Consider the following 6,630-nt stretch of genomic DNA (forward strand, 5'->3'; position numbering starts at 1 on the left):
CAAGACTTAAAACGCTTAGTTTTATAACATGACCAATACTTTATTTGAGATGAACTCAATCATTATTAATAACTCTTCCGTATATAATACGGTCATATACCAACCCAATTTTGTATCAGTGGAAAGGACTAAAGCACAACGACAGTTTTTCATTATCAAATTAACAAATACAGTTAATTTATCAATATTAATTAAATATTAGTTAAATATTTTGAAGTGATTTGGTGATTGTTCTACGTTTTTATTGTATTGTCTAAAACGTGCGCTTTTTTATTAGGAAACTTTGTATTTGGAGGTTTATACTCACCGGCTAGACCGTTTTGGAATTCAGAAACAACATTCAACATCGTTGTGACACTATGGATTTCGGAAAAAAAGCCCGATCGACTTTGATAATATTTGTTGATTTTTTATTGGAAAAAGTCTTGATTGAAAAAAAAAAAGTATATCAGGTTCACCAAAAGGCATAACAAGTTATTACTAGACAGACGTAACGCACAGCGAAAGCTGGAACATATTTAAATACTTCCCACAACCCTTTTACTGACTACCTAATTCCATTATTGAAAAGGTGTGCGATTTTATTGGCAGTAATTAAGTATTCTCGCTGCATATAATGATAACAAGCAATCAAGATGAAAACTAATTTAAGATAGAATGCCAAAGACTTACTCCATTTGAAATGTTTGTTTAACGCACGTGTATATCGAATGCCAAAGACTTACCACATTTAAAATGTTTGTTTAACTGACATGTACAGTCCAACCTGTCCTAGCGACAACCTTTTTATAGAGATCGCCTGTCCATAAAGACCACAACGATTTCCTCCCGAACGATTTCACTAAATATTGTACATGCGAATAAAGCCCACCTGCGAACAAAAACCAAGGACCGCCATTTTACATTCCCAAATGTCCATTTTGATACCTAACAAAGACCACTTAAATCATAACAATCAACGATTTCGCAATTTTCAATAACAAAAATGGCCACGATGACGCTGTGATAGTCACGTGATAAACATCTAACCAGTAGACTCGTCGGTCGCTATGGAAATATTGACAAGAGAAGGTTTACTGCTCTCGATAGCAGTTGTTTGTTTTGTTTACACACATTGCTTATTGGAAGCCACCTGCTTCTTTTATGCAATTATGTGGAAAGTGTAAAAAGTTGCCTTTGTATAATTTAGTGACTCGTAATTAATGTACATATTGCAGAAATTATCAAACAAAAGTTTGGGGCTTTCATCAACTCATTAAGGAAATTTACAGTTTCGTTACAATTAAAAACATACATTTTGATATTCATTCCTTTCTTAAATTTCTTCATGATAAGACGTGCAAAGATTATCGATACGGAATTTTTCAGAGTAAGTACATATTCATGTATGTCAATAATTATTTATACACGATATGTTTAATGAATTAAATAATAAAAACATAAGGAAATTGAAATAATAAATATAAAATCAAAACTGTGTTTTCAATCCTTTATGACATTACACATGCATTGGTATTCAACAATTTAAGCAATAGAGCACACATATAGGTAAGGTACCTGTTAAAATACTACTAGCATATTTTGCAAAGTTTCAATCGACCCTGCGAATAAAGACCACCTGTGAACAAAGACCACAACGACCAAATCCCTTAAGTGGTCTTTATTGACAGGTTAGACTGCATATCATTTATAGGAATTGCCAAAACAAAGTCCAAATTAATATTTGCCCTACCATTTAATATTAGTTTATGTTTAGAAGAGCTTCAATTAACAAGTTGTGTTTCCATTATTTCACCACTTAGAATTGCTTGATTGACTGCGAAGGAGGGCATACTTATAGTGATCGGACCGTCCGTCCTTCCGTCTTCCCGTCACACTTTGCGTTAAGGTTTCGAAAAATGCTCATAACTTCTATGTCACTTCAAACGTAACCTTCATATTTGGTATGCATGTGTATATGAACAAGGCCTTTCCATACGCACACAAATTTGGACCCCTTTGACATTGACCTTGAACTTAGGGTCCACGTTTAGGAATCGAAATCTGCGTTTAGGTTTTGAAAAATGCTCATAACTTCTATGTCGCTTCAGATGTAACCTTCATATTTGGTATGCATGTGTATATGGACAAAACCTTTCCATACGCACACAAATGTGCACCCCTTTGACCTTGACCTTGAACTTTAGGTCCGCGTCTAGGCTTTAAATCTGCGTTTAGGTTTCGAAAAATGCTCATAACTTCAAAGTCGCTTCATATGTAACCTTCATATTTGGAATGCATGTGTATATTGACAAGGCCTTTCCATACGCACACAAGTTTGGACCCCTTTGACCTTGACCTTAGGGTCCGCCTTTTAGGTTTCGAAATCTGAGTTTAGGTTTCGAAAAATGCTCATAACTTCTATCGAAGCGTGTTTCGGGGGCATATGTCTTCCTATGGAGAAAGCTCTTGTCTGAAATCTACTTAAAATTTTAGGATACAAATTTTTCCAGTATTATACTTACTTAGTTTAAACTTATAGATCTGGATGGAAACATTCGGTTGGAAATATTTAGGTTCCAGTTTGGGATATATATATACTCTTTACATTTTGGAATGGGCGACATATAGACCAACAATTTGAACACAAAACACACTGTATATCATTCCTGTTCCAGCTTTAAGTAGCAGCATGGGTGTGAAATCTCAATAAATATTGACAGCAACACATCAAAGATAAAAACAAGCTTATTGATATGGTGTATTGTGTTAATTATATATGTTGTACTTTTTTGTAGGCGATTATGACGAGCTCTCACAACCGCATGCGATTCGGTAAGACATCTTTGACCCTTTAACAACTTAAAAAACATGGACAGTATCGATGCCAAAACAAAAAGGTTGCTTTGAATTTAGTTTTATTGATAAATCATGTAGGTTTTGAGATGGTATTGTCAGTCAAAATAGAGAAATACATATTGCGTATTAAATATATACTGATAACCTTTTCTTAATACCTATTGCAAAATATTTAAACACATTTTGATACATACTTTGTCTGGCAGATGCAAATACTGGCGTTTATGACTCAGCCACGAAGACCTATGAACTTCTAGGTAAACAGTTTAAATTTCTGTTTGTTGAAGTTACTCATTTAGCTGTCTTTATGTATATTTAGTGTAAATTTATGAGTACATACATTAATCATAAGCATCAAATCATTCCATTTAATTTTATAATTGGCCTGCAAATGGTCCTAAAGTATTAAGGATATAATATGTTTTACCATTTTCTACAATTTAATGGACGATTAAATTGCTGTAATTGTTGAGTAGCATAGTGAAGTTGGTAAACAACTAATAACCAATAATATGTGTATTGATAATTTTCAATGTTCACATTTTTTCTTTACAATGGATGCATATGCATTACAACACAAGGAAGCATACTGTATTTGTAATGTGTTTATATTGTAGATGCCAGCCAGAGGTAATCAAATTAATTGTTTTATTCGGGTGTATTGTTTATAAAAAACATCTTTGAAAAACAAGACTTATTGAATTCTTTTATTGTAAATTTACAATTTTAATTGATTTATAATATGCATTTACGATATAATGATTGTAATTTTATTTTTCCAGCGATAAGAACACGTATGCATCATAAGCCAAACACCAACCATCACAGAGTGCACGCTTGTATGAGAATACTCGTAGCGATGACGGTACATAAACTATGATTCTTTCATTAAAATGATACATTTAATAATATAAATATATATATAATTTCGACTTATTACATGTAATATCTCGGAATAAATTGCAACCGTCTCATAGTTTCTTTTTAAAAGTGTACCAAAAACTAATACACACATAACAATAATCCTTTTTATAGGTACTTCGGAGTATATGAACTTAAGGATTGCATAAACCAAAAACCTTCCTCGTGAAAAACGGAAAGTACTCGTCTAGCATATTTTCAATCGTTTTAAAGGTGAATACGCTGAAAACAAAAATTGTAATGCTTGAAAACATAAACTTACCAAATAATGTTATCTTAAAAAACTTTAACTTTAACTAAAACTTAAGTTTTATGATCCTGATGAAGTCATATATATTACAACCGGTTTGCACTATAGGCCACATTTATAAATAAAACGTGGTTATAATGTTTATCTGGACAATATTTGAATGTTGTCTTACGACCTTTTGGGCCAATAGTTTTATTTGTGAGACATGGTTTGGGACGGGACTTAAACTTTTAACATGGTTTTAAAATTGACATCATGTTTTATTTCATTTGATGTTTTCTTTAAGGCTATGTAATACAATATCTATTTAGATAAACTCAATATTGTTGTTTAAAACATTTAACAATTTTAACAATTTATGCTAAGATAAATCGTATTACAACAGTATTGCTCAGACATAATAATTACCTAGTTGCAATATTACAACTCGGAAGTTTTATCACACTTCGGGTCTCGTTGATGTTTTACTATGTGGAAATTATTTAGGAAAGACTAAATCCTCATTCGAGACTTAAAAGGTCCACAGCATTTTTTTGTTAATAGTGTTATTTCATATACATAGCGATTGATTATCACAGGAATTGCATGCGTATATGAATATAGCTGAATAACTGTAACATGAAATTCAATATGTGATTAACTTGTTAAAGGGACCTTTTCACGTTTTGGTTAATTGACAAATTAAAAAAAAATGTTTCAGATTTGAAAATGTTTGTGGTAGTTATGATATTTGTGAGAAAACAGTAAAACTGAACATTTAGCCTGCTCTAAAATATCCAATATATGCATCTTTTGAAGATTTAAAACCTGAAAATTATAACGTATTGCAATACAAAACGATTGAACTATTGGGAGAGTTAAACTTGTAGCTGTTATATTTTATGACACTACTAGGATTGCTTACATAAAGTATAAAATACATCACTCATTGCATGCCCTAAGATGGCCGAGTGATCTTAGCATTATACTTTTACTCCAGGAGTCAGTGGTTCGAGCCTAGTTGATGTTACTTTGGTTCTTTCTTTAATTATATTTTTGTTCTTTTACTGGAACTTTTTAGATCCAATGTTTACATTTATCAATATAAAGCATTTAATTACAAACTTCAATATATGCCAAAATCTGTGCAAAGGTCTTTTTAATGCAACATGGTGATCGTTACATAAATACATGTATTACACTAGAAGAATAGAATCGTTATGATTAAATGTGTGTTATTCTGATATGGTATATGGATAAGTGCCACATGATTTATGAATAATACCGAATGAACATGTTTGCCTTTTAATTGAACTTTAACCATTATATTTATAATTGTATTATGCTTTCTAATATAATATATTTATAATTATAAACCCATTACCATTGGTAATGGGGGCTTTATAGGAGTCATTTTGTCGGTCTGTCTGTCGGTCTGTCCGTCGGTCTGTTCCGAAATTGTATCCGATCTTCACTAAACTTAGTCAGAAGTTGTATCTAGATGATGTCTTGGTCACATTTGAATATGGGTCATGCCGGGTCAAAAACAAGATCACGGGGCCACTTAGTGCATTTTAACCGAAAGTTTGTCCGGACCATAACTATTTTATGTATCGTTATATTTTAAAATGACTTGGTACATTTGTTCACCACCATCGGACGGTGTGTCGCGCGAAAGAATTGCGTCGATATCTCCAGAGTCAAGGTCACACTTCGAGTTCAAAAGTTAAATGCTTGTCCGGGCCATAACTTTGTTGATCATTTTGAGACTTTAAAATCATTTGACAAATTTGTTTACCATCATTGAACGGTGTTTCGCTCGAAAGAATAACGTCAATATCTCCAAGGTCAAGGTCACACTTTGAGTTCAAAGATAAAAAATGGTCATAAAATGAGCTTGTCCGGGCCATAACTATGTCGTTTATTGTGAGCTTTTAAAATCCTTTGGCACATTTATTCAGCATCATTGAACGGTGTGTCGCGCGAGAGAATTACGTCGACATCTCCAATGTCAAAGTACAATTTGAGTAAAAAGGTCAAAAATGTACATAAATGAGCTTGTCCGACCCATATGTCGTTTATTGGGAGATTTTAACACCATTTGGCACATTTGTTTACCATTATTGGACGGTGTGCTGCGCGAATAAATTTCATCGATATCTCCAAGGTCAATGTCACACTTTTAGTTCAAAGGTCAAAAATGGCCATAAATGATCTTGTCCGGGCCAAAACTATGTCATTTATTGTGAGATTTTGAAATTACTTGTTGCATTTGTTCACAATCATCGGACGATATGTCCAACATCCAGAAAGCTGGTAAGGTAGTTTTGTCAGTACAAGAGACGTGTAGCTATAGCGGTGGGGCACCATTGCCAGTGAATCCTTTTTCGGTCGGTACATTACAGGTTTACCACAATGGTGTAGGAAACCTGTGTGAGAACAACATAAATGTCATCATGGTAGTATCGCTATAATGTGTGCGACAGTTGAGGTAATAGTATACGATTAAAACAGTGGATTTTTCATGAAACAATGTAACAAAGTATATGTGCCAATACAACGAGAAGGTATAATATTGTACATGTGAGCCTGTGACATAACCACTTGGGTCCTCCTTAAAGGATCTGTACTGGTTCAGTGTA

At 33.2% G+C, this 6,630-nt stretch overlaps 1 long non-coding RNA gene across 1 annotated transcript; it reads left to right on the top strand.

Annotated features, from left to right (window-relative positions):
- Positions 1-3,032: 3,032 nt before the first annotated feature.
- Positions 3,033-3,705, top strand: LOC127860648 (uncharacterized). Its single transcript, XR_008039875.1, has 3 exons — positions 3,033-3,095; positions 3,456-3,468; positions 3,621-3,705. It is a non-coding gene; the product is annotated as an uncharacterized LOC127860648 (long non-coding RNA).
- Positions 3,706-6,630: the final 2,925 nt, after the last annotated feature.

Source organism: Dreissena polymorpha, chromosome 15 (genome assembly GCF_020536995.1).
Source record: "Dreissena polymorpha isolate Duluth1 chromosome 15, UMN_Dpol_1.0, whole genome shotgun sequence".
In the NCBI taxonomy this organism is placed as follows: Eukaryota; Metazoa; Mollusca; class Bivalvia; order Myida; family Dreissenidae; genus Dreissena; species Dreissena polymorpha.